The sequence below is a fragment of the Phascolarctos cinereus genome, unplaced genomic scaffold (assembly GCF_003287225.1).
Source record: "Phascolarctos cinereus isolate Bilbo 61053 unplaced genomic scaffold, phaCin_HiC Scaffold_2;HRSCAF=192, whole genome shotgun sequence".
Classification (NCBI taxonomy): Eukaryota; Metazoa; Chordata; class Mammalia; order Diprotodontia; family Phascolarctidae; genus Phascolarctos; species Phascolarctos cinereus.
The window spans coordinates 232,019,201-232,047,000 of NW_027555625.1; the positions used below are offsets into that span (position 1 = coordinate 232,019,201).

Sequence of the window (27,800 nt, forward strand, 5' to 3'; positions counted from 1 at the left end):
GGATCCAAAGGGAGGTGGTGGTTGAGGTCATACTGGTAGTGTGACTCACCTACCATATGCTGACTCTTTTGGTTCTGGGCATTTTCACTGGCTATCCCCCATGCCTAGAAAGCTCTCATTTCTCATCTCAGGATCCTGGCTCCTTTGAGTCCCAGCTAAACTCCCATCTTTTATAGGAAACCTTTCCCAATCCCTCTTTAATCTAGTGCCTTCCCTTAGATTACTTTTCATTCAGCCTGAGTGGCTGGTTTGTACATAGTTGTTTGCATGTCTTCTCCCCAATCAGATCATAAGCTCCTAGAGGGCAAGGATTGTCTTTCCCCTTTCTTTGTATACCCAGCACTTAGTACACTGCATAGCACCTAGGAGGCACTTAATACTTATTGACTGATTGACTATCTCTCTCAAGGTGCCTTGCTGCTTCAACTAGCTTGGCTTACCTGTAGGTACTTAATACAGGATTATTGAAGTGAATAGAAACATTCAATAGTAGCAAAATTTGGTGGGGAAAGCATTGGATTTGGGGTCAGAAGACCTCCATTTGAGTGCTTGCTCTGGCACTTAGAGCTATGTTACCTTGGGTAAACTAGTTCATCTCTGACCTCAGTTTGCTTATCCCTAAAATGGGGATGATAATTCTTGTACTACCTAGTTCACTGGGGTGTTGGAATAAAAAAGTGCTATTCTAAGTGTTAACTACTGTTATTAGAAGGCAACTTTAGGGATAGCTTGGGTCCTCACCTCGGTTCTGCTGCTTCTTGTTGTCAAAAGGGAAGAGCTTCTTGCATTCCTTTCAAGGGCCTCACCTCTCAGTCTCCATTTCCATCTTTCCTAGTCTACCTTTAATGGACTTGAGCCCCCTCATTTCCTTAGATTCTTCGGATCTTGAGCTAGAAAAGATCATCTAATCCAACTCCTTCATCTTATAAAGAGACTGAGGCCTAGCAAGGTCTGGTGATTTGTCTAAAGTCACATTAAGTAGCACAAACGGGATTTAGAGCTGTTCAGTCGTGTCTGACTCTTTGTGACCCCATGTAGGGTTTTCTTGGCAAAGATACTGGAGTGGTTTGCCATTTCCTTCTCCAGCTCATTTTACAGATGAGGAAACTGAGGCACACAGGGTTAAATTACTTGCCCAGGGTCACACAGCTAGTAAGCATCTGAGGTCAGATTTAAACTCAGGAAGATGAGTCTTCTTGACCCCAGGACAGTACTCTATCCATTGCACCACCCAGCTACCCTTCAGATTCTGGTGTCCCTCATGAACTTGTTTCTAAAAAATATTTTGGGGGCAGCTAGGTGGTGCAGTGGCTAGAGCACCCTGGCCCTGAAGTCAGAAGGACCTGAGTTCAAATCTGGACTCAGACACTTGACACTAACTGTGTGACTCTGGGCAAGTCACTTAACCTTGATTGCATTCTCCACTCCCACCCCCAATAAAAAAAATAAAAAATATTTTGATAACTGAATTTCGGTGTATTTGGTTTCCTTTGTAATCCTGTATGCATTTTATTCTGTGAATGTAAAAACTTATCATGAGAAGAGGTTCGCAGGCTTCACTAGAATGCTAGAAGGGTGAAGAGATCCTGGGGTTCTTCTGCTCTAGGGGTTGCTAAATCTGTGATCTTATGGTCCCTAGTGTCTGTTTCAGCTCTAGAAACTCTGAAACCCAGGTCTCTTCTGCCCTCTCAGTTCAGTTCTCTGCACCAATGAAACCAGCACGTCTGGTGACGGGCCCACCCAGTTCAAACCAATCCTCCCCTGGGAGTCTCCTCTTCCCTTCCCCCAACCTTTAGTATTTAGGAAGGGGAGGGGAGGTGTTTTTTTTTTCTTCTTAAAACAGGAAATGGTGAAACACAGTCAAGAAGTAGATCTTAATGACTTGCACATTTCATCCATAAAAGTCCCCAGATTCCCAAGCCTAGGGGACTTGTGAATGAGGTCCTCAGGGGATAGGACACCCTAGGAAGCAGAGAAAGCCGAGGTGAACCTGGCTAATCCTCTTACCGGGCCCTAGGACCTCAGGGGACTTCCTCCTGTAGTGGGCACTGAACCTGGGCAGGTCAAACAAGATCTTAACCCTGCTCTCTGGGAGCTTTCCTTTGTGGAACTGTCAAATTGGGTCAAAGCTAATAGGGACATTAGAACATGGAGCATCAGAACTGGAGTCCATGGAATGTCAGAGACCTCTTACTGGAAGCCTTTGCTTATCACCATGCAGAGTACTCTCCCTCCTTGAATTATCATGCATATGTATATCTGCTTAAGTATTACATAGAACTAAGGCCCTTTGACAGAAAAGTATGTTCTTCTGTTTTGTCTTTTATCCCCAGCGCCTGACACAGCGAAGTGAACTCTCAGGGTTCTTTGATCAGAGGATGTCGGGAGTTTTCAAGGACCTTTGTTGTTGTTGTTCAGTCATTTTTGGTCGTGTCCTACTCTTTGTGATCCCATTTGGGACTTTCTTGGCAATGTAGATACTGGAGTGGTTTGCCATTTCCTTCTCCAGATAATTTTACAGATGGGGAAACTGAGGCAAACAGGGTTAAGTGACTTGCCCAGGATCACACAGCTAGCAAGTATCTGAGGCTGGTTTGAACTCAGGAAGATGAGTCTTCCTGACTTTAAGCCCAGCGCTCTAGACTCACTGGGCCACCTAGCTGCCCTTCAAGGACCTTAGGGATCAGCTAGGGCAACCCCCTCATTTTACAGAAGAAATGATAGGAAATGACTTGTCAGTAAAGAGCAGAGCCAGTATCTGAAACCATGTGCTCTGACTCCTAGTGTTCTTTAAAAAAAGAAAGAAAGAAAGAATTAAATAATAATTAACAGAAATCTGTTTTCTCTCCCATCCTCCACCTAATTTGGAAAAATAAAAATAAAAACAAAATCCTTATAACAAATACACATATATCAAGCAAAACAAATTCCTTCATTGGCCATGTCCAAAAAATATGTGTCTCATTCTGTGCTCTGAGTCCAGGACCTCCCTCTCAAGAGGTGTAGATATCAACACTGGAATCATGGGATGGTCATTGCATTGATCAGAGTTCTTATAGCTTTCAAAGTCATTTGTTTTTACATTGTTATTGTAAAAAGTTGTTCTGGTTCTGTTTACTCTGCATCAGTTTATATATGTCTTTCCATATTTCATTGAAATCATCTGTTTCCCCATTTCTTGTAGTACAATAATATTCCATTACATTTGTATACCACAACTTATTCTGCCATTGACCAATTGATGGGCACTGTCTTAGTTTCCTTTTTTTTTTTGCCATCACTAAAAGAGCTACTATAAGTATTTGTGTACATATAAGACCTTTTTCTCTTTTTTTAGGTATAGACTCAGCAGTAAATGGCTGGGTCAAAGGGCATGCACTGTTTAGTAACTTGTGTATACAGTCATTCTAAATTGCTTTCCAGAATGGTTGGACCCATTTACACCTCCACCAAGAGTGTATCAATACTTCTGTTTTCCCACCGTCCCTCTAACTTTTGTGACCTACAAATAAATGGTTACCTCGTAAACCAATTAGGTAAATAAGTGAAAAAAAGCACCTCTCAGATTTGTGGATTGAAGAAATGATCGTGATCAAACAAGGGATAGAAAGGATCACAGAAGATAAAATAGATAATTTTAATTACTCCAAGTTAAAAAAGGTTTACATAAACAAATGCAATAAAGCTAAGATTAAAAGGGAAACAATTAACTGGGAGGAAAATTTTTGCAGCAAATTTCTCTGATAAAGGTCTCATTTCCAAGATATACAACATGTCCCAATGCTCTTAAGGTTTTAAACTTTAGTAGCTTAAAACAGCAGTAAGACTTTGGGGAATACTGTATATGAAGAACGGATTCAAATTGACAACAGTAAGAGCCATTTTTCAATTGATAAATGAAGACATGAATAGGTAGTTCTCAAGGGAAGAAACCCAGGCTTTCTATGAAAAAATGCCCAAAATCATTTATAGAGAAGTGTTTTTCTTTTCGTCACATATTTACTCTTCAGCAGGGAGTCCTGATTTCTACTCCTGACTCTACCACTAACTCCCTGTTATGATCTGGGACAGCACACTCGTCCATCTCTGGGCCAGCTACAAAATAAAATGATTGAACCAAATGATCCCTAAGGTCCCTACCATCTCTGAAACTGTATGATCCAAAGTCCTATCCAGTCCACTCCAAAACAGTCTGACCAACATTTATCAAACAACAAGCATTTACTGAGTGCCAGGAACTGTGCTGGGAGCTAGGGATACAAAGACAAAAAAGAAAGTGTCTACTTTATGTGAAACAATAGCAGGGGTTGAAAATATGGAGATGAACTAGAAAAGCAGTGTCTGCCCTCAAGGAGCTTACATTCTACTGAAGGGATACCACACATAAACAGGTAAGTATATACATGTTGGGAAGCTAGGTGGCACAGTGGCTATACTAGAGCACCAGGCCTGGAGCCAGGAAGACTCATCTTTCTGAGTTGAAATCTGGCCTCAGACACTTACTAGTTATGTGACCCTGGGAAAGTCACTTAACCCTGTTTGCCTCAGTTACCTCATCTATAAAATGGGCTGGAGAAGGAAATGGCAAACCACTTCAGTATCTTTGCAAAGAAAACCCTGAAATGAGGTCACAAAGAGTTGAACAATGACTGAAATGACTTAACACACACTTATACATAGTAATTGGAGGAGAGAGAGAGAAAGCACTGATGAATGGATGATGGGGGGACAGGCTTCGCATAGGGAGTAGACCACGGGAATTCGAAGAGGCAAAGGTGAGAAGGGAGAACCTTATGGGTGTGCAAAAGCATAGAGATATGAGAGAGAGATGATCGAGTGTGGGGGACACTAAATGGGCTGGTGTGGCTGGAAGATAGCGTGCCTGAAAGGCAAGGGTAATGTGAAATAAGCCTGGAAAGGGAGGTTAGAGGCAGACAGTGAAGGGTTTTAAATGCCCACTACAGAATTTGATTGGGTCACTGAAAGTTCTATGCAGGGGATTGCAGGATACAGGGCAGAATAGGAAAATTATTTTGGTAGATTTGTGGAGGATTGGAGAGGAGAGAGCCTGGAAGTAGGGGGATCAAGTAGGAGGCTAATGCAATAGTCCAGGCAAGAGGTGATGGGGGTCTAAATGGAGGAATAGGCTGTATGATTGGAAAGAAGAGGATGGATGAGAGATATGTTGGAAATGTAAAGTGAACAAGACTTGGCAACTGATTGGATATGGAAAGAAGATGAGGGAGACAGAAGAGTTGAAGAGGCCAAGGCTATGAACTTGGGTTCATGAAAAGGAAGATGATGTATTCTGTTTCGGACAATTTAGATTTGTGATGTCCATGGGACATCCAATGGGAAATGTTCAACAAATAGCTGGTGATGAGTGACTAAAACTCAGGCGAGAGGTTAGAGCTGAATAAATGTTAGAGAGTTACGTGCAATAGAGATGATACTTGAACCAACAGGAATCAATGAGATCATCAAGTGAATGTAGTGAAAGAGAAGGTAAGAAGTCCCAGGATAGAATCTTGGGGGATGATCACGGTTGGGAGCCAGCAAATGCATGATGAAGACACAGTAAAGGAGCCAGCATGATGGAGACACAATAAAGGAGACAGAGATGGAGCAATCATGTAGGCAGGAAGAGAAATAGGAAAATACATTGTCATGCTATGACCAGGTTGGATTTATACCTGAAAGGCAGGGTAGGTTCACTATTAGGAAAATTATCAACACAATAGACCATATTGATAAGAAAACCAACAAAAATCATATAATTATGTTAACAGATGCAGAAAAAGCTGTGGACAAGATACAACACTCATTCCTGTTAGAAACACTAGAAAACATAGGAATAAATGGACCTTAATATAAGTAGTGCCTCTCTAAAAACAAAGTTACCATCATATGTAATCAGAATAAACTAGAGGCCTTTTTTTAAAAATAATATAAGAGATAAAATGAAAAATTTCACTATCATCACTACTATTTGTTATAGTGGTAGAAATGCTAACTCTAGAAATAACATAAGAAAAAGAAATTGAGGGAAAAATGATAGGCAAAGAGAAAACTAAATTATTACTTTTTGCAGATTAAATGATGGTGTAGTTAGAGAAACCTAGAATGCCAACTAAAAATATTAATTGGAATGATTAACAATTTCAGGAAAGTTGTAGGCTATAAAATAAACCTATGTAAATCTTCAGCACTTCTTTGTGTTAACCATAAAATCCAGCAGGAAGAGATGGAGAGAGAAATCCCACTTAAAATAACAACTAAATGTGTGAAGTACTTGTGTGTCTGTCTATCAAGACACATATAGGAACTACATGAATTATAAAAGCTTAAATAATTGGAAAAATATTAATTACTTATGGGTAGGCCAAGCCAATGTAATAAAATGGCAACACTACCTAAATTAATTTACTTATTTAGTACTAGATCAATCAAACCATCAAAGCATTACTTTATAGGGCTAGAAAAAAAATAACAATAATATCTTGAATGAAAATTCAGGAATCTCGGGGGGGGGGAATGATGAGAAAAATAAGTGAGAAATACCATATCTCAAACTAAGTTACAAAGCAGTAATCATCAAAGTGACTTGATACTGGTTAAGAAATAAGAGAGGAATGAGGAGGAACTGAGTTCAAATCCAGCCTCAGACCAAACACTGGACACTTACTAGCTGTGTGACCCTGGGCAAGTCACTTAACCCCAATTGCCTAAAAAAAAAAGAAAAAGAAAGAAAGAAAGAAAGAAAGAGAGAGGTCTGTTAGGGGAACAGATTAGATTCACAATATACAGAAGTAAATAACTGCAGTGCTCAGTGTTTGATAAACACAAAGACCCCAGTTACTGGGGTAAGACCTCATTATTTGACAAAATCTGCAGAGAAAACTGGAAATCAACATGGCGGAAACCAGACAAATATTTCACACCTTCTAGGAAGATAATCTCCAAAGGTATGTGACTTTGACATAAAGGGTGACATCATAAACAAATTAGAGGAACAAGGAAGAAATCACCTGTTGTTCAAAGGACAGTAGAAGAGTTCGTGACCGAACAAGGGATAAAAGTATCAAGGAAGGTAAAATGGACAATTCTGATTACAAAAAATTATGCGGTTTTTGTACAAACTAAACAATGAAGCAAAAATGAGGATGGAAGTGAGTATTTTTTAAAAGTGAGTATTTTTAAATACTTACTATGTGTTAGGTACTGTGTTAAGTAGTTTAAAGATATTATCTCATTTCATCCTTACAACAACTCCTTGGGAGCTGTTATTATCCCCATTTTACAGTCGAGGAAGCTGAGATTAAGTGACTTGCCCAGGGTCACACAGCTAGTAAGTATCTGAGGCTGGATTTGAATTCCAGGTTCCTGATTCCAGGGTCAGTGCTTTACCCACTGTACCACCCAGCTGCCTAGTGGCAGCCTAAATTAGAAAGGAAGCAGACAACCAGGGGAAAAAAATCTTTGGAGCAAATTTCTCAAAAAGATCTCATTTCCAAGATATGTTAGGAACTGATTCAAATTTATAAGAACAAGAGCCATTTTCCAATTAATAAGTGGATATGAATAGGCATATGAATAGGTAGCTTTCAAAGGAAGAATTCCAAGCTATCTTTAGCCATATAAAAAAAAATTTCTCCAAATCCCTAATAATTAGAGAAATACAAATGAAAACAATTCTGAGTCTCTATTTCACACTTATCAAATTAGAAGACCTGACAAAAAAAGGGAAAATAACAAATGTTGGAGGGGCTAGGGGAAAGCAGGCACATTAATTAATGTTCATTCATCTTTAAACTAGTCTGGCTATTCTGGAAAGCATTCTGAAACTATGCCTTAAAAGACACTAAACTGTGATTAACCTTTGACCCAATGATACCATAACTAGGGCCATACTTCAAAGAAATCAAAGGAAGAGGAAAAGGACCCATGTATACAAAAATATTTATAGCAGTGTGTGTGTGTGTGTGTGTGTGTGTGTGTGTGTGTGTATGTAAAAAAAACTTGGAAACTCATCATTTGGAGAATGGCTGAACAAATTATAGTATATTAACGGGATGAATGATTTTAGAGAAACCTGAAATTTGTATTAACTGATACATAGTAAAGAGAGCAGAACCAGGAGAGCAATTTATACGAGAATAACACCATGTAAACATAAACAACAAATAACTTTGAAAGAATTGAGATCTGATCAACACAATGATCAACCATGATTCCAGAGGACTGATGATTAAGCCTGTTTCCTACCTTATGACAAAGAGGTGATGGACTTAGGATACAGAATGAGACATTTTTTGGATACAGCCAATGGGGGAGCTTGTTTTCCTTAATTACACATATTTGTTACAAGGGTTTTCTTTTTCTTTCTTTGTGTGTCTGTGTGTGTGGGGGGAGGGGTTGAAGTGGAAAGGAAAGAAAATAGAATTTTGCTAATTGAAAAAAAATTTTTAAAAAAGCAGCACAGTTTTATAAAAACAAAGGGAGGAGAGAATATCCAGGAATAAAGGGTGGTCACCAATGTCAGATACTGCCATGAATTCAAGAAGGATGAAGGTTGAGAAAAGGCCATTGGATTTAGCAGTTAGTACCTTGGTAACCTTGGAGAAAGCAGTTTCTGTTTCAACTCTAAAGTTCTATGATCTGTGTTCTACCATTTGCTTTTACATGTTATACACTGAACCCTTGAGGAATCCTAGAATACCATAAGTCATATCTGGAAAGTCATAGAATACAGAACATAAAATGTTATAGCTGGAAGCATTGATAGAGATTATCTGGTCCAGTCCCCTCATGTTATAGGTGGAGAAGGTAAAGTCTAGACTCCAGAGAGTAGAAACACCCTAGGCAAGGGCCACACACAGCTGATAAGTAGCTGTCCAGAACCAAGGGCTCTCGACTGCCACAGAATCACAAAATTTTAGAGTTGGAACGAGCTTCTGTAACCATCTAGTCCAATTCATGCCTGAAAAACAATCCCCGCCAAGACATGTTCAGCCAGTGGTTCTTTGGACCGTACTTGAAGGCCTCCAATGGATCATTTCACTTTGGGACGGCTCTAGTTGATCAGAAGTTTTTCTGGGACATCAAGCCTGAATCTGTCTCTTTGTAACTGCTGCCAACTGCTTCTGGTTCTGGGCCAAACAGAGGAAGTCTAATCAGTCTTCCACGTGACAATCTTTCAGCTATTATGTTCCTCTTGGTCTTCTCTTCTCCAGGTTAAACATTCCCAATTCCTTCAATAACTACAGTCCAGGATTCTCCACCATGGAATTAATAAGCTATTCTTATGGACAGCTAACCTATTTTCTCTCTGACCCCAGGATCCAGTTTTTTAATGCAATTAGACTACAGTCTCTAATATTACTTAATAGGGTGAAACCTATCAAAGGCTCTTTCATAGCTAAGGGCTGACTACGTGGGGTTTTGGCAAGGGGCCTGGGGAGGGCTTGGGGGTCCTGGCTGGGAGAAGCCATTAAATATCTTCTCTTCTCTTCCCCTCCCTACTTTTTCTTTTAAAAAGTGCAGGAAATAAACAGATTGTAAAGCATATCCTTGGGTGTTCCAGGCAGGTAGAGCTGGGAGCAGAGGAGAGAGGAGGGGAAATCCTGACTTGCTGGATTGGTGGGCCACCTCTGGGAACATCTGTAACAGATTAGCTGGCCCTGCTAATCACTAGCCCCCATTCAATCAGCTGGACTCCAGGGAGAGGGAGGGGTCCTGCAGCCTAAGAGGAGGAGGGGAATGGATCCTTTGACCTTAGGGACACTTCATTGCTTTGTTTGGTATTGTCCAGGTCAAGCCTTCTAGCAGCAACCTTAACTCCAAGGGGGCTGGAGGAGGAAGGCTGTCCTGAGCCTCCCAAAGTCAGCCTGGCTAAGCCAAACATCTCTCCTCCAGGTCCCAGGGGCAGCTATGACCAATGGAAAGAGGCATTTCCTCCATCCTTCCTCTTTCCCCAAGTCCTAATCATACTCCACCCCCACCTTTCTCTGGCCCCATTGAAGCATTTAATTAAAGTGACTAGTCAGGCCCAGAGGCTGCTGCCGGTCCTAGGAGACGGACCCAGACAAAAATAGACTCACGGAATGCTGGAGCTGGAGGCACCTTAGAACAGAGAATATCAAAGTTATAAAGAATCTTGGAACAAAGAACATTAGGACCAGAATGGACCTTAGAAACCATATAGTTTGGCAGCTCCTATCCAACTGGTAACTCTACTTTTTTTTAAAGCCTCAGGTATTTGGTTGTAAGAGCATTACAACTATTAGAGGCTAGATGGCTTATCATCAGACCCACAAAAGTGGAGTGGGGAGGTTCAGATCCTGACTCAGTTCTGTTCTCTCTCAAAGGCGAAATTCTTCAAATGACTTCCTAGAGAATATACCTGATGAACCTAGGGACTAGACATTAAGGGAGGTAGGAAGAGATTAGAGGAACTTTGACTTTGGGAAGGAAGGAGAGAGCTAACAACAAGCTCCTACTGTGTACCAGATACCATGTTAAGCACTTTAAAAATACTATCTCATTTGATCCTAAATATTATCTTGTCTCATCCTCACATAAACATGGGAAGTAGGTACTATTACTGTTATTCCCATTTTACAATTGAGGAAACTGAGGCAAACAGAGGTTAAATGACTTGCCCAGAGTCAGACGGCTAGTATGTATCTGAAGCCAGATTTGAACTCAGATCTTCCTAACTCCAGGCCCAGTGTTCTATCCATTGTACCTAGCTGCCTTGAAATGCTAAGGGCTTGGGCATGGTGTGTTGATAAACAGATATAATGGAAATATGACTTCTTTCTGAGCAGGAGCCTGTCAACCATATAAATTCTCCCCAAATTCTGGAGAATATAAACTCTGCAAGAGAGGACTGGGGGACAGGGCTAGTAGAGGGGAATTTCTCATTCCCTGCTCAGATCTGTCTGTAGCACCTTCCTCCCGGAAGTCACCTTGATCTCAGGACTATTAAACTATTAATTTGGCTACTTTGCCTTAATTTCCAGTCTTTGGAAATCCTGCATTAGCATTTAATTCAGTCTTAAATTCAGGACTTGACCTTTTCATTCTCTGGCCACCACCTGCCCTCTTGCTCCTTGTCCTGAGTATCCGAGTACATCTAGGCTGGTTCCTTTTACTTCCCTACTGGGCAGGGCCATCCTGCTCAACCTCTGACCTCCACCTTTCCATTTTCCATTGGGAATCATGATAAAATCAATTGTCATTACTCCTGGAAAGGGTAGGTCAGTAAGCATTTATTGAGCTCCTCCTACTGCTAGACACTGTACTTAAGCCTGGGGATATAAAGAAAGGCAAAAGAAAGTGCTTGCCCTTAAGGAGCTCACAGTCTAATGAGATAACATGTAAACAAATGCAAACAAACAAATACAGACAGGATAAATAGGAAATAATCAGCAGAGAAAAGGCACTAGAATTTAAAAAGTTTCCTGTACAAGGTGGTACTTGAAGGAAGCAGGGAGGTGGAATTGAGGAGGGAGAGCATTTCAGGCTTTGGGGGAATAGCTTGAGAAAATGCCAGGAGGAAGGAGATGGAGTGTCTTGTTTGAGGAACAGCAAGGAGGGCAGTATCCTCGGGCCCAAAAGTACATGGAAGGGGGTGGGGTATAAAAAGACAGGAAAGGTGAGAAGTGAGAGGGCCAGGTTATGAAGGGATTCTGCATATGATTGTGGGATACGGATATGGAGCCAATGGGGTTTATTGAGTAAGGAAGTGACATGTTTGAACCTGTGTTTTAGGAAAATCACTCATTGAATTGAGGATGGATTGGAATGGGAATAGACTTGTGGCAGGCAGACTAAGCAGCAGGCTATTGCAATAGTCCAGTTGTGAGAAGATTGTGACCTATCATCAGAGTGATGGCAGTATCAGAAGAAAGAAGTGGACTCACGAGAGATGTTGAAGAGGTGAAATCAATAGGCCTTGGCGACACATTGAAAATGGAGATGGGGGAGAGTTAGGAGTTGAGGATGACACTTAGGTTGTGAGCCTGAAGTACTGGGAGGATGGTGGTGCCCTTGACAGTAATTGCAAACTTTGGAAGGGTAGAGAGTTTATGGGAAAAGAAAATTAAGGTTTGGACATGCTGAGTTTAAGATATCTATTGAGTATCTAGTTTGAGATGTCTGAGAGGTAGCTGGAGATATATGCCTTGAGGTCAGCAAAGAGGCAGTCTGGGAGTTGTCAGCATAGAGATGACAATCAAATCCATGGGAGCTGAGGAGATCACCAACTGAAATTGTTATTTTGTCCTTTGTTTTTGAAGACCAATGACATCACAGGGTGATGTCTTGACTTGTGCATGAATTGGGTTTAAGTGAGGCAGAGCTGCACAAAGTCTTCAGCCTCACTTTCTCTTCCTGAGTCATCAAAGTCCAGTGGCAAGACAAAAATCAGGACAACTGGCGATGGCCTGAAATGCAGAGGATGACCTTGGCATCTTGATGTCTGACCAAGCCCTAAGTGCTCCGAAGCATCTGCTTCAGTTGGCTCTTGGAACAAATTGTTCTCATCTGCCTATTCTGCCAGGAGAAGTCTTCAAGGGGTTGGGGCAGACATCCCTCTAACTCACCAAAACACTGAAGGCCTGTCAGTTACCCTCAACCTGGTTTAGCAGATGGTTTTTACCAGGGTGTGGCTACTACACATGCTACAGCTTCTTGGAGCCATAGGTGAGAACTGGGTGACAGGTGGACACAAAGGTGGGTGAGCAGGGAGGTGTTAGTCCTCCCTGAACACCCCATACACCCCACCAAGTGAAGTAGCATAGATGGGGAAGAGAAGAAAATCCAGAACAGAGCCCGATTTTAGTGCTGAATCCAAAGTTAACAGGTGTGTGACTTGACCCAGCAAAGAAGACTGAGAAGGAGTGGTCACATAATGGAAAGAGAACCAGGAGAAAGTGACGTCCTGAAAACCTAGAGAGAAGCGAATACCAAGGAGGAGAGGGTGATTGACTGGGTTTGAGGGATCCGGGAAGTCAAGAAGGTTGAGGACATACCAAACTATTTCCTCATGGTTCCACTCATCACCCCTGTAACTTTCTGAATTAAAATACCTCTCCTTGACCATCCCTCCCCTATAAGAGAAGTCTCTTGCTACCAAGCTGAATTCTTTGAGGGCAGGGACTGTCTTCATTTTGGTGTTTATATTCTCAACACTTAGTACTTGACATCTAGTTAGTGACTTAATGCAGCTAACTTTCTCAAGACCCTCCCTTTACCTTTTAGATCCAATCAGTTCTCAAATCTTGTCAGTTCTTCCTTCACAACAACATCTCTGGAATCCATCCACCCTTTGCCATGCACTAGCTCATTGCCACCTGCCTGGATGATTGCTATGGAGAAGGGGAAGGGAACAGGTGTTTATTAAGCAGGCTATATGTCAGGCACTGTGCTAAGTACTTTACAATATTTCATTTGATCCTCCTAACAACCCTGAGAGACACTTTTTGTTCATTTGTTTGAGTCATGTCTGACTCTGCCTGACCCCATTTGAGGTTTTCTTGGCAGAGATACTGGAGTGCTTTGCCATTTCCTTCTCCAGCTCATTTTACAGACAAGGAAACTGAGGCAAACAGGGCTTGCCCAAGGTCACACAGCTAGTAAGTGACTGAGGCAGGATTTGAACTCTGGTCTTCCTGACTCCAAGCCTAACACTCTATAGACCTTGCCACTCAGATGCTTTCAAGACTCTTTATAATCAGTCTCATGCATTTTAGTTCTCTGGGCCTTAATCTGTCAAATTTATGCCTTATCTTGTGAATTCTTGCCTTTCTTGGGAGTTAAGTAGATCTGGAGACGATAGAGAATTTAGAGTTCCTGGGGTTTCACCCTCCTTTTACCAGAAACTGAGACTAGAGATTGAATTGCACAGGGCTATGGTCAGTTAATAGAATTAGGATTTGAAGTTAGGACTTCAAATCCCATTAGCATGTAAACTCCCTGAAAGCAGGCATTGTTTTTGTCTTTCTTTGTATTCCTAGGGTTTAGCCCAGTGCTTGGCACATTATAGGAGCTTGTTGATTAATTGATCAAAAATCCAATGGACTTATAATTATTTTGTTCTCATCAGTTTTGATAGAGTTCAGATGGAAATATCCCTAGGACAAGCTGCTATCCTGCTATTGTTTTTTTTTTTTTTACATTTAATGTTCTGTGAATAATTGCCCAGGGTGGATAAAGTGTTTTTTGTAAATGAATAAAAGTATTGGGATACAAAGGCTCACTGCAAAGCATCTTTCAGACAACTCCAGCAGCAGACAGAATTAAAGGGGTGAAACGTGCTTATCTTGTTCCCATGTGATGTTGATTTCTTCTTTTAGAACACCTACTAAGATAGGTTCCGAATGCATACACGACCTAAATATAAGGTCATATCATAAACAAGTTAAGAGAAACAACGAAACTACCTTTCAAGGCTATGCATGGGGGATGGATATGTGATCAAACAAGAAACAGACAGGATTACAGAATATAAAATCTTGATTATATAAAATTAAAGAGTTTTTAAACAAACAAATCCAATGCAACCAACTTAGAAGAGAAAGTGTTAACCAGGAAAGCAATCTTTGTAGCACATTCCTCTGATACAGATCCCATTTCTTAGGCATATAAGGGACTGATTGAAATTCATTCTCCAATTGACAAGAGGTTTAAGGATGTGAACAGGCAGTCTTCAAGGGAAGAAACCCAGACTATCAATAGCCATATAAAAAAATGCTTCAAATTAGAGAAATGTGAGTTAAAGTCATGCTAAAGTTCCAGTCCATATCCATCATCTTGGCAGAGATGACAAAACAACACATGCCCTTTGACTCTACCTGAGGTATAGGTAGGCCTATACCTCAAAGAGTTCAAGGAAAGAGGAAAAAGTCCGATATGCACAAAAATATTTATAGCAGCTCTTTTTTTGTTGTGGCAAAAAACTGGAAACTAAGGGAGTGCCCATCAACTGAGGAATGGCTCATCAAATTGTATATGAAGGACAGGGAACAAGCATTTTATTAAGTGCCTACTATGTGCCAGGCACTTTGCTAAGCTCTTTATAAATATTATCACATCCGATCCACACAATAAACCTGGGAGGTAAGTGCTATTATTATCCCCATTTTACAGATTTGGAAGCTGAGGCTGAGAGAGGCTGAACTGAGGCTGTCCTGTAGTTGCCCAATAAATATCTGAGATCAGACTTGAACTCAGTTCTTCTTGACTCCAGGCACAGCACTCTATCTACTTTACCACCTAGCTGCCTCCATATGAATGTGATACAATACTATTTTGCTGTTAGAAATGAGGAAATAAGATGATTTCAAAGAGAAGTGGAAAGACTGGTATGAACTGATGCAGAGTGAAGTGAGCAGGACCAGAAAAACATTTTTACTGTAACATCAATATTGTAAAAAAGAACAATTCTAAAAAACTGAAGTATTAAATGATCAGACATTATTCTAGAAGACTGATAAAAAAGAAAGCTGCCTACCTCATGATGGAGAGGTGATGGAACTGTAGAATAAGAGATACATTGGTCTAAGTAGGAATTATTTTGTCTGACTGTGCTTGTAGGGTTTGATAATAATGTTATTTAAAGAAATTAGTTAATTAATTTAATCTTTTTTTTTCCCCAGTGGAGAGGAGGAAGTAGGAGGGAGGAAAAAATGAAGGCTTGATAATGGTTAGTTTTACTGTACTGCTTTTTTTTCCCCCTTTTAAATATTTGTTACAATCTATGGCTTGCTGGGCAGAGGAGGAGGGAGTGGTGTCTTACAAATGAATATTATGCAAAAACAAAGGAGATCAGTGAAGATGTATTATGAAGCACCTTATCTTGTTTTAAAAAGTTACATCTTTTTTTAGGAGGAAAAGTATTTATTTCAGCTTCTTTCATAATCTTTAGGGAACGCAGTATTGCATAAAATCACAGACTATTAGAACTACATTTAAAATAATTTATGGTCAGTCATGCATCCTGTTTCAAAGCAAAGCAAAGCTGATTGCATTGATGGCATTGTTGTCAACTTGCAGGTTCTAGCTTCCTGAATTTATATGTGTAACTCTCAACCAGAAATGCCTTTTCCTAAAACTGTGACATTGCTGGTTATAAATAACAATGCTGGTTATAAAAAAAAAAAAGAAACACTTTATCCAATACTTGCATTATATACAAAAAATTTCTCTTAAAATGAAAAAAAAATACCCCAAGAAGTAAGGGCTGACTTTACACGAATGGCATGTCATTGTGGAAAAACTGTTGTGATAAGCTTACCATTTTAATGGTACCAAGAAAATTTCTTGCAAAGATGGAATAAAAGTTTTTGTATTTTTCATCAGATCTTTCCTTATGTCATTCCTATATATGTTGAGTTTAAGGTATCTATAGGACATCTAGTTCATGGTATCAAACACAAATATAATAACTTTTCCATGTTTTGTCCTGAGGTACAAGTTCAGCCTTTGAAACATTATTAAAAGAAGAAAATCCAATTTCTGTTGATTTTTTCACAAAAGACACTCTCTAAACCAGCAGATACCCTGTAACTTGATTTTCTCTAGCCCTGAAGAAACTCAGCAAGACACAGATAAGACTCATGAATGGAGGAAGAAATCTATTGAGCTTTGGAATGTTTGGTGCTTTGGATCAAACTAGGATTATGAAATCTAAACCTCCCATTGTGGTTGGGAAGCTGAATGCCATTCCTTCCATAATATATTGTCCTTGACATGCAAGAAAACCACTGGTCTTCCTGGTTCATCAGTTGTAGCTCTAACACTGAGAAATATCACAATATCATAAATTATTGTCCTGATGATGAGAGAATAAGATACCATCACCGGGATTTACACTATCATCGCTAAAGGCATGAACTCTCAGGGTTGCTTCTTTAGCTTCAGATTGGAAAACTGAGAACTGCATACTGTCTCCATGTTGGTGGCTCAGAACCCTTTTTGACCTTCAGGTGTACCTCAATAGCTATAGCTTTTGTTTTCACATCAACTACATTTCCCAGAGAATCTCAGTCCCTTCCTCTTCCCCTTCCCAGAAAGCCTTATAACAAAGAATAAAAAGAGAGGAGGGGAAAGTTCAGCAACATGAACCAACATTTTGAAAACCTTTGACGTTCTATGAAATTTAGTCTCCCTCCTTTCCAGTAAAGATGGGTGGAAGGTGATTTCCATGGCTTTTCCTTGAGACGGGTGTTGATGATTATAATTTTTTTTTTTTGTGAGGCAATCAGGGTTAAGTGACTTGCCAAGGGTCACACAGCTAGTACGCATCATGTGTCTGAGGTTGGATTTGAATTCAGGTCCTCCTGGCTCCAAGGCTGGAGCTCTATCCACTGCGCCACCTAGCTGCCCCTGATCATCATAATTTTATACCATTCAGTTTCAATTATTCTTTTCATTTAAGTGTTATATTTGTGTAATTTGTTTTCCTAGTTCTTACTTCATTTGCATCAGTTCATATAAGTTTTCCCACAATTCCCTGTATTCATCATCTTCATCATTTCTCACAGCACTGTAATATTTCATTACATTCATTAAATTAAATTCCCCATTAGTCTGTAAGCTCCTTGAAAGCAGGGACAAGGTATCTTTTGTCTCTTTCTGAAATCCAAGTGCTTAGCACATAGTAGGTGCTTAATAAATGTTTATTGATTGATTCATGCCACCCAATTTTTTAGCCATTTCTCAATTAATAAACATCCGACTTGTTTTCCACTTCTTCTTCTTCTTCTTCTTCTTCTTCTTCTTCTTCTTCTTCTTTTCTTCTTCTTCTTCTTCTTCTTCTTCTTCTTCTTCTTTTTTGCTTTTTAGGCAATTGGGGTTAAGTGACTTGCCCAGGGTCACACAGCTAGCTAGTAAGTATCAAGTGTTTGGTCTGAGGCAGGATTTGAACTCAGGTCCTCCTGACTTCAGGGCCGGTGCTCTATCCACTGCACCACCTAGCTGCCCCCTTTCCACTTCTTTGCTACCATAAAAACTGTTTCCACAAATATTAAGTATATATGTAGGTTTTCTTTTTGTGGGATCTACAATTTATAAAGGATATTGATAAACTGGAGTATATTCAGAAGAAGCCAATATGGACCCTAAAGGGCTTTAATGTTATGTTCTATGAAGATCTTTAGGAGGCAATGACGTTCAGCCTCAATTTAGAAAAATCAAATTGAGGCACAAGATAGCATTAGAGCCTTGTCAAAGAGTTGACTTTTGGGGCAGATAGGTGGTGCAGTGGATAGAGCACCGGCCCTGGAGTCAGGAAGACCTGAGTTCAAATCCAGCCTCACACACATGATACATACTAGCTGTGTGACCCTGGGTAAATCACTTAACCCCAATTGCCTCAGGGGAAAAGAAAAAGAAAAAAAAGAGTTGACCTTGTCCAAGACTTTTCACACGTTGTTTATGAACCATAAAGGCTTCTTCTTTCCAGGGTGTGGCTGTTGTTCAATCGTGTCTGACTCTTTGTGACCCTATGGACCATACTGTTCATGGGGTTCTCTTGGTAAAGACACTGGAGTGGTCTGCCATTTCCTTCTCCAATGGATTAAGGCAAACAGATGTTAAATGACTTGCTCAGGGTCACATAGCTACTAAGTGTTGGGGGTAGAATTTGAACTCAGATCTTCCTGACTCCAGCCTCAGAGCTCTGTCCACTAAGTTATCTAGCTGCCTTAGGGTATATCTGGGTACCACTTATTTGTGATTCTGTAATTCCAGCACAAAGACCTTAACTTATCTAACCTTTATCTTTCCCATGCTCTGCATACAGTAGGCACAGAATAAATAAGGAATCAAATAAAATAATAATTAAGCACCTACTATGTGCAAGGGTCAGCCTTTAGCCCAGGTAAAAGGATTAATAAAACACACACCTATATTTAAAGAGTTTACAGTATAACAGCTGGGTGTGGCAAAAGAGGTGAGGAAGGGAGGAAATAAGTATTTATTAAGCTCCTACCATGTACCAGGCACTGTGCTCAATGTTGTACAGATATTATCTCATTGAATCATCACAACAACCCTGGTAGGTAGGTACTACTATTGTTTCCATTCTACAGTTGAGGAAACAGGCGAGCAGAGGTTAAGTGAATTGCCTGGGGTCACACAGCTAGTAAATTTGAGGTCAAATTTGAACTCAGATCTTCCTAACTCCAGGTCCAGTGTTCTATCCATTATGCCACCTAGCTTCCTGTAATAAGGCATTCAAATGATTAAGACGCAAGGAAGATTGTGATGAATGCAAAAAAGTAAGCCAGGACAAGTGCTATGAGAAATCTGGAGGTGTCCAGAATTAATCTCCATGCTATGAGCCCCACTGTCTTCCTAAGGAAAGTAAGTACAAAGACAAGTAAAGGAGGACCCCTTGCCCTATGGGGCAGCTAGATGGCACAGTGGATAGTGCGCCAGGCCTGGACTCAAGGAAGACTTTTCTTCCTGAATTCAAATCTGCCTCAGACACGTATTAGCTGTATGCCCCGAGCAAGTCACTTCACCCTGTTTGCCTCAGTTTCCTCATCTGTAAAATAAGCTGGAGAAAGAAATGGCAAACCACTCCCATATCTTTGCCAAGAAAATGTCAAATGGGGTCATGAAGAGTCAGAACAGTCAAAGGAGATAAGAATAACCCAGGAAAAGGAATAACAAAAAGGACAGTAGTCCCAAGATACGGGATGATTAAGAATCAGGTGAGCAACCCAAATAATTGCCAGAGGATAAGAAGATTTGATTCTAGAAGAGATCTTAGAGATCTTCTGGCCCAACACCTTCATTTGACAGTTGAGGAAACTGTCAAAGTCAGGAGGGATTTGCCTAAGGTCATAGAGCTGACAAGAAGCAGAGCCTGCATTGAAACCCAGATCTCTTAGCCCTATGTCCAACCTGCTTTCCTTGACTTTACATTGTCTCTCCAGAGAGAGTTTAGGGAGTGACCAGTGAAGGCTAGGGTGGCCAAGAGAGGTGGAGATCATACCTGAGAAGAGACTTGTGCTGAGGGATCTGTAGGATGGCTAGGATTTAGAGCTACAGGAAAGAGAGAGGGGCACTCTAAATGAAGGGCTAGCTGGGGGTGGGGAAGAGTACCAGGTATGTATGCAAGACTGGACAGAAACTGGCCAGGTTATATTGAAGTAGAGGAATAGGGGGAAAGGAGGCTGGAGTAATGCATAGGGCCAGGCTAGAGGACTTAGAATTCTTGGGAAGGCCTTAATGGTATTTATAAGGTAGCTAAACTTTGGACCTGCTTCGGTCTGAAGAGAAGGCCAGAAGTTCCCAGTTCCACCACCACTGACCTTGAGGAAGTGGAACGTCCTCTCTGGCTAATACAGCCAAGTCCCATTTACTTATTCAACGGGCTTGACTCATAAATTAATCCAACTCAATGAATCAAATATTAAAATTTTATTATGCACTTAGTGGGTACAGAACATCATGCTGATGTCAAGGAGAGATACAAAGTCTAAAAAAGTCAAGGGCCCAGCCCTCACATTGGAGACAGCACACTACAGAGACCAACAATAGGCAATATTAAGTAAGGAATGCTCCAGAGGAGAAGGAAAGGCTTATGTGATGCCTGAGGGAAAAAAAGCCCTTTTCTAAAGGTATTAGGACAAGTCACTGAAGACCTCAAAGGTAACTTCCCTACAAAGTTCTGTTCTAAAGCAATAAAGAGGCCGTGTGTGCAAAGGTCCAGATATAGGGAAGTATGGATTACTCTGGTGGCAGTATGTAGTCCAATTCGCCTGGAACGTAATGCCTGCCCAGCACCCGCACACAGTAAGTGCTTAATAAATCTCTGTGGAGGAGTTCGTTGATTTTTTAAAAATTATTTTATTTATTCCCAGTTATTTTCTCTTTTTAATATCACTCTTACTTCCTAAAGACTGTTGTCCTCTCCCTCCATAGTACTCTTCTTTGTTTTTAAAAGTCAGATTTTTTAAATGAATAAAAATAGGTTTTTCCTTCCTTCTCCCTGCCTCCCCCCTCTATTGGGGAAAAGAAAAGAAACACAAAATCCTTTGAACAAAACCCATCCTTGTCACAAGAATGATAAATCTATATACTGGCCATGTCTAAAAATGTATGTTTTATTCAGTCACATCTGACTCTTCATGACTCCATCTGGGTGTTTTTTGGCAAAGACACTGGAGTGGTCTGCCATTTCCATCTCTAGTTGTGTACTTACTATCCATCAACTCTTTGCTAACAGGTAGGAGTCCCGCCTCTCTATTAAATGATCTCCAATTGCACTGATGCTGCGTTGATGAGCATTCTGACATCTTTCAATGTTGCTTTCCTTTACATTATTATGGACATCGCATACATTCCTCTCCTGCTTCCCTGAATCCATTCATAAAGTCAGTTTCTCTGTGGTGGTGGGTATGGGACTGGATCTGGAGTCTTTAAATCCAGCCTCCCTCAGACACTACCAATGTGATGAGTGGTTTGTGGGCAAGTCGCTTAATTGCTGCTCGCCTCAATTTACTCATCTGCAAAATAGGGATATTAATAGCACTTACCTCACAGGGCGGTTGTGAGGGTCAAATATGACGATATTTGTCAAGTGCTTTCCAAATCTTACAGTACTATGTAAATGCTAGCTATTATATTTGTTATTTCTCACAGCAGAATAATATTACATTGCATTCATATACCATAATTTGTTTAGCTGCTCCCCAATCAATGAATACCCCTATCAGTTCCAGTTCTTTGCCCTCACAAAAAGAGCTACTCTAAACATTTTTGTAAGAGCCCTTTCTCTCTGTCCTTCCCCTCCATGGCATATGTGTCTAGTAGTGGTATTGCTAGGTCAAAAAGTGTTTTAGTTGATTGATTTTTATGTCGTAGCCGCCATGGTGGACACACATCACCCATCCCCTAGTGGCATAACCGTGGAGACATGGTGGTCCAAAAGTATCTGCCAGTGGGTAGTCAGACATTACAGAAGTCTCCAAGTTCCTGTGACTTTGATCTTGAAAGACTTCCACAGAGGAGTGAGTCATGAGGGACTGATGGGGAGTGAGGATGGCACGTCATCCAGAACTCCATTCTGGACCATCTGAGAATGTACCGGAGCAGTGGCCTATGTGGCAATTGCTGTTCTAATGGCTATAAGCTAAAGACCAGATTGAGAGAAGAGGAGAGTTGTTAACCAGATGTGATAGGGAGGTGGACAAGCTGGGTCCAGCTGGAGGAATAGGAAGCAGATCAGGCCAAAACAACAGTGAGTGGTGAGTGAGATGACCTAACTCCTGTCCACAATGCCATCTGCTATACCCCTTCATCCTTGAAGTGATGGACATGCTTTCCTTGACCTGTCTGACTACTCTCTTCCTGTTTCCTCCCCAGTGTGGTAGGAGGAAGAGTAGGAGAGAGAAAGCTGTTACCTCAGCTATCATACAAAGCAGGGGAAATTTTGGAAGCTCTGTCATGTTGATTGCTCACTTTTGAAACTATCATTAAAAATTAAGTGTCCATCTACCATGAATTTCTTTGCCTATGAATGGCGGAAAGGGATTGGTAGAGGTGAATTTAAACCTACGGGGCTAAAAGAGGCACAATCTGAATGGAGGTGGAGCCTAAGAGACTCTGTTTGCTATTAATAATAATCTTCCAGAATGCATATGCGTATTTAGATATTCAGATAATACTCCCCACCCTGTTCTTATTGACTCAAGAGAGAGAGAAAGAGCAATGGGTCAATAAGGCAGCCTGGTGGTGTGGGGGGTTTGATACTGTTCTGGCTGAGGGCATCTTGACCCTGAGGCTGAGGCTTGTTGGGGCTGGTCGTGTTGCCAGATGTTGAGGTCCCCCAACACACACACACACACACACACACACACACACACACACGCACGCACGCACGCACGCACGCACGCACGCACACACACACACACAGACATCATGAGGTTCTTGTTTCTTATGGGTTCTGCCCTATGCTGTAGGGGTATTAGGTTCTACTAATTCAAAGTTGATTTCCAGAATAATTGGACTGATTCCTAGGTGCACCAGCAGTACAAGTACATGTATGACCATCTTTCCACAGTCCATCCAACACATCATTTTTTTTCTTTTGTCATTTTTTCCCACGTGATGAAGATGAAGTAAAACTGTAGAGTTGTTTTAACTTGCATTTCTTTTATTGTTAGTAATTGGTTGTTGATAGCTTGTCTATCATTTTCTGAAAATCGCTTGTTCATTATATCCTTTGACCACTTATCCAATGGGGAATGGTTCTTGTGTGTGTGCATATGTATATGTATATATACTATAATTTCATATGTACTGTAGTTTACAATACTATATATGTGTAGAAATAATAGTTTATATATAAAATATGTCACATGCATATATTATATAAAATATGTATTACATAGAATTCATACATATATGTATATGAATTAATTTCTTATATATCTTTGGCATCAAATCTTTATCTATTTTTGGCAAAGATTTTTTCCCCCAGTTGATTGCTTCTCTTCTTATTCTAGCTGCATTGATTTTGTTCGTGTAAAATAATATTTGTTGTTGAACAGATCCTAGTATGGGAGGAAGAAAGGGGCAGTATCCTAGAGCTAACCACTTTTCCTTCTACAAATCTTACCACCTGGAAGAAGTCTTCTCTGACTAGTCACATGCAGAGGTAATCACTTTATAGTAACCTGGAAATATAGAATGCCTAGAATGTCAGAGTTGGAAGGACATTAGAGAATAGAACACAGAATGTGGGAACTGGAAGAGAGCTAGAGCATAGAACAGAATGACAGAGGTGGGGACCTTCAGTCATAGAACATACAAGCTGGAAGGAATCTGAGAACATGACATGTTTGAGCTGGAAGAGCTGGAAGAAAACAGTACATGGAGTGCCAGAGCCAGAAATGACTTTAGAACAAAGAACATAATGTCAGAGGTAGATGCAGGAGCACCTGAAGGACAGAGAATATCAGAACAGGAGGGTTCCTTAGACATAAAGACATTGGCAGCTGGTGGCTCAGTAGATAGAGTGCTTGGCTTGGAGTCAGGAAGTTCTGAGTTCAAATTTGACCTCAGAACCCTACTATATGACTGTGGGCAAAACACAACTTCTGTTTGCCTCAGTTTCTTCAACTGTAAAATGGGGATCATAACAGCATCTATCTTTCAAGGTTGTGTGGATCAGATGGGATAATATTTGCAAAGCATAGTGCCGAGTATATAGTAGATACTTAGTAAATGTTTTTTCCTTCCCTTCCCTTCGAGACCATTTAGCCCAATTTCTCATTTTATAAGGAGGGAAACTGAGGCCCAGAGAAGTTGAAAATGCTTTGTAAAGCACTATAGAAATGTGTCATTCTTGTCATTATTATTACTTAAAGTCAAACAGCAAGTTAATGGCTTAGTGGGGACCAGAACCCATGACCCTCATTGCAGGAATCCTTTTACGGAAGCACCTTGGTTTTTGGTTCATTTATGCCTGCTAATCAGGGTTTAGGGCAGTTGGCTAGAACACTGGGCTTAGAATTAGGGAGACTCATCTTCGTGAGTTCAAATCCAGCCTCAGACTATAGGTTGTGTGACCCTGGGCAAGTCACTTAACCCCGCTTGTCTCAGTTCCTCATTTGTAAAATGAGCTGGAGAAGGAAATGGCAAACTACCCCAGTATCCTTGCCAAGAAAACTCCAAAATGGGGTCACAAAAAAATCAGACAGGACTGAAACTACCCAACACTAATATTTCCCTCACCCTGAGTCTTCTCTCCTGGGTGTCCAATGCCTCTGTTATACCAAATACCTCAGCTCCCCATTCCCTCGAACACCCCAGTCCCAGCAGAGGTCTAAATTTCACTACCCAGAATTGGCCAGCCTTTCCTGGATGGGGGAGGGTAGAAGGGTGGGAAGGACCTGGTATTCCTTCCCTTCATCCCCAAGAGTTAGTAGGGCAGGGGCCCCCAGGTGGCTGGCAGGCTTCTCCTGGCCTCTGAGCAGGGAGTGAGAGCGTACTTCCTATATGTATCCTTCCCCTGACAACTCCTGTTGAAACTTTCTGCTCCCCAAAGCCTCTTCTCTGCTAGATCGTCAGTCACTCCAGGTAGAGGCTGCTCTAGAGGGACTCCCTGGAAGAGGGTATTTCTAACCTGGCTGCTTTGTTAGGGAACAGGGCCTGGGGAATTAGCAAGGCCTCTGGCTGCCCCCTATGAAGCAGCTCACATTTCTGAGCTAGGCCCTGGCCTAATTATCCCGCCTCTCCTTCCACCTCCAAATTTTCCACGCAGGGTTAGCCCGGCGACATGCTGTCTGTACCCTCCATAAAGACGGCCGTGTTGAACATTCGTCTCGCTGGCTGACAGCATGCTTGGATGGAGGCGGGCAGGCGGCGGGGGGCCCTGGAGGCTGGAGCTGGGGGTGGGGGGAGCTGGGCAAGGGCCTGGGCTATGTCATGACTCAATTAGCTCTCTGCTTCCTTCCAGAGCCCAAGGACCTCCCCCAAACCTCTGGACTTTTTGCCTCCACCCAATGATACTGATGCCCTTTTCTTCCTGGGAAAGTACAATTTCCTCCCACATCTTTGGGAACATGCTTCTCACCCTCTGGAAGAGTCATTGAACCATAGAGTTGCAAAAGACCATGGAACATAGAATACAGAATGTTAGAGCTGAAAGACATTTGAGAATGTTAAGATATGAGCTAGAAGGGGGCCTTAGAACGCAGGACCCAGAATATCAGAGTTGGTATGGTTCTTGGAGCTCAGCTAGTTCAACCACGTCATTATATAAATGGAGAAAATGAGGTACAGAAAAAAGAAGTGACTGGCCTAGGGCCATTTTGAAGAGTGTAGAGGAATTGCTGTCATTTTGGTTTCAAGATCTCTTGAACTACTTGACCCAGTTCCATGGTCCCTCAGGGTAGCAGGAAAGGGAAGGAAGGTAGCCTCATCTGAAAAAAGGGGGATTTTGTGAGCTAGAGGCCTGACTTGGGAATAGAACCCAGGTTTCCTGAACTCTGGTAGGGTTCCCAATTAAAGATGCCAGACAACACAACAGGCCTGGAAGAAATGAGATCTGCAGACCTTTTGGAGGCCTGCCTTAGGTGTGCAGTCCTTTCTTGTGGGCAGATAGACCAGTGCTCTTTTCTTGGAGAAGCTTTGCTCAGTGGAGAAGAGGTAGGAGGCATTAGGGACCCTAATTAGGACCTAGACACAAGGAGGGGAAACCCAAAGTCATTTAGGAAATTGGATGGGGTGAGATGATGTTTAACGTTTGTTTGTTTGTTTTTAAGGCAATTGGGGTTAAGTGACTTGCCCAGGGTCACACAGCTAGTAAGGAGATGATGTTGATGAAAACTTTGTTTGGGATAACAGGAATGGGGAGCCAAAGCAGGGGAGAGGTTAGCTGAGGGAAGGAAAGGGAAAGAAGAAGCAAAGACGGGTCTCAGAAGCTAGGTTTCCCTTCCCTTCCCCCCATCTCAGGCCTTGGTGCTGAGGAAAGTTTATTTCCAATTTGATGGGAAAACCAAAGTTCTGCTTGGGGAGTGGGGGGGGGGAATAGACCTGAGCCAACTAGGAGCCAGGAGGGTGAGAAATCTCTCACATTGTAAAAGGCTGTGGCCCAGGGCTCTCAGTTTAAGCCCTGGGACTGGAGCCTGGAACTGCTCTCTGACTTCTGGGTTTGGGGGGAAGGGCTGGGAGTTTGCCTTTGCTTTGGCCTGGATTAGCTGGGAAGACCTTAGGGCCTGGAGTAGTAGTCAAAGTATCCCTTAGGGTGAGTGTGTGTTACTGGCTGGTGGTAGTGGTGATGGTGATGGAGGTGTTTGGGAGCTCTGATTCAATCAGTGGAAGAAGCAGGTCTTCTGATTCACATAGTCTGGGGTTTCCTCCATTCTACTCCGTTATACATGTATATTCAATTCACCTACAGATGTAGTTAATGTCTTCTATGAAATCAGCTTCTGAGACAGATGATGCTGATGCAGATACAATGGAAGACATAACTGTATGCTACCCATGGAACATGGAAATACATTTGGTTGAATGTCATATAGTATGCAAATAAAAGCTACTTCTTCAATATGGAAAAATAAAACAAATAAAATATATGTGTGTGTAGATGACTTATGGGGTTTTCAGTATATTAACTAAATTCATCATATTTACTTGGGAGTCAATCAATAATCTTGGCAAAGATATTGGAGTGGTTTGCCATTTCCTTATCCAGCTCATTTTCCAGATGAGGAAACTGAGGCATACAGGGTTAAGTGACTTGCCCAGAGTCACATAGCTAGTAAGTGACTGAAGCTGGATTTGAACTCAAGTCCTCCTGACTCCAGGCTAGGCATTCTCTCCACTGAGCCACCTAGCTGCACAGCTAAATACCTATCATGCCCATTTAAGAGGTACATAAACTATGTGAAAGGAAAAAGGATCTGAGCATAGGACAGGGCCAGCTGGAAATCAGGGATTATAGATTCAGAAGCGAAAGGGACCTCCCAGGCCATCCAGTCTAATCTTCTCATTTTATGGATAGGGACAGGGTTGTTTAGGGAGACTAAAGGATTTGCCCCAGGTCATATAGGTAGTGAGCCTCAAGGACAGGATTTGAACCCACATCCTCTGACTCCAGAGTTGATATTCTATTTCTATACTACTCTGCTTCCCCAGTGGGGGTGAGATAGGGGTGAAATTCTGGTGTTGCCAGAAAGACCCGGAGTGAGAAAGGCAGGGATTGAAACTCTGCCTAGTTGGGTGTTCCAAAATAATAATAATAGATGATGATAGCTTTAAAGTTTGTAAAG

The 27,800-nt window shown here is 41.4% G+C and overlaps 1 long non-coding RNA gene across 1 annotated transcript; it reads left to right on the forward strand.

The window, feature by feature from the left end:
* The first annotated feature begins 4,699 nt into the window (after positions 1–4,699).
* On the forward strand, positions 4,700–25,659 carry LOC110206420 (uncharacterized). Its single transcript, XR_002323910.1, has 3 exons — positions 4,700–4,775; positions 23,571–23,677; positions 25,481–25,659. It is a non-coding gene; the product is annotated as an uncharacterized LOC110206420 (long non-coding RNA).
* The last annotated feature ends 2,141 nt before the right edge of the window (positions 25,660–27,800 follow it).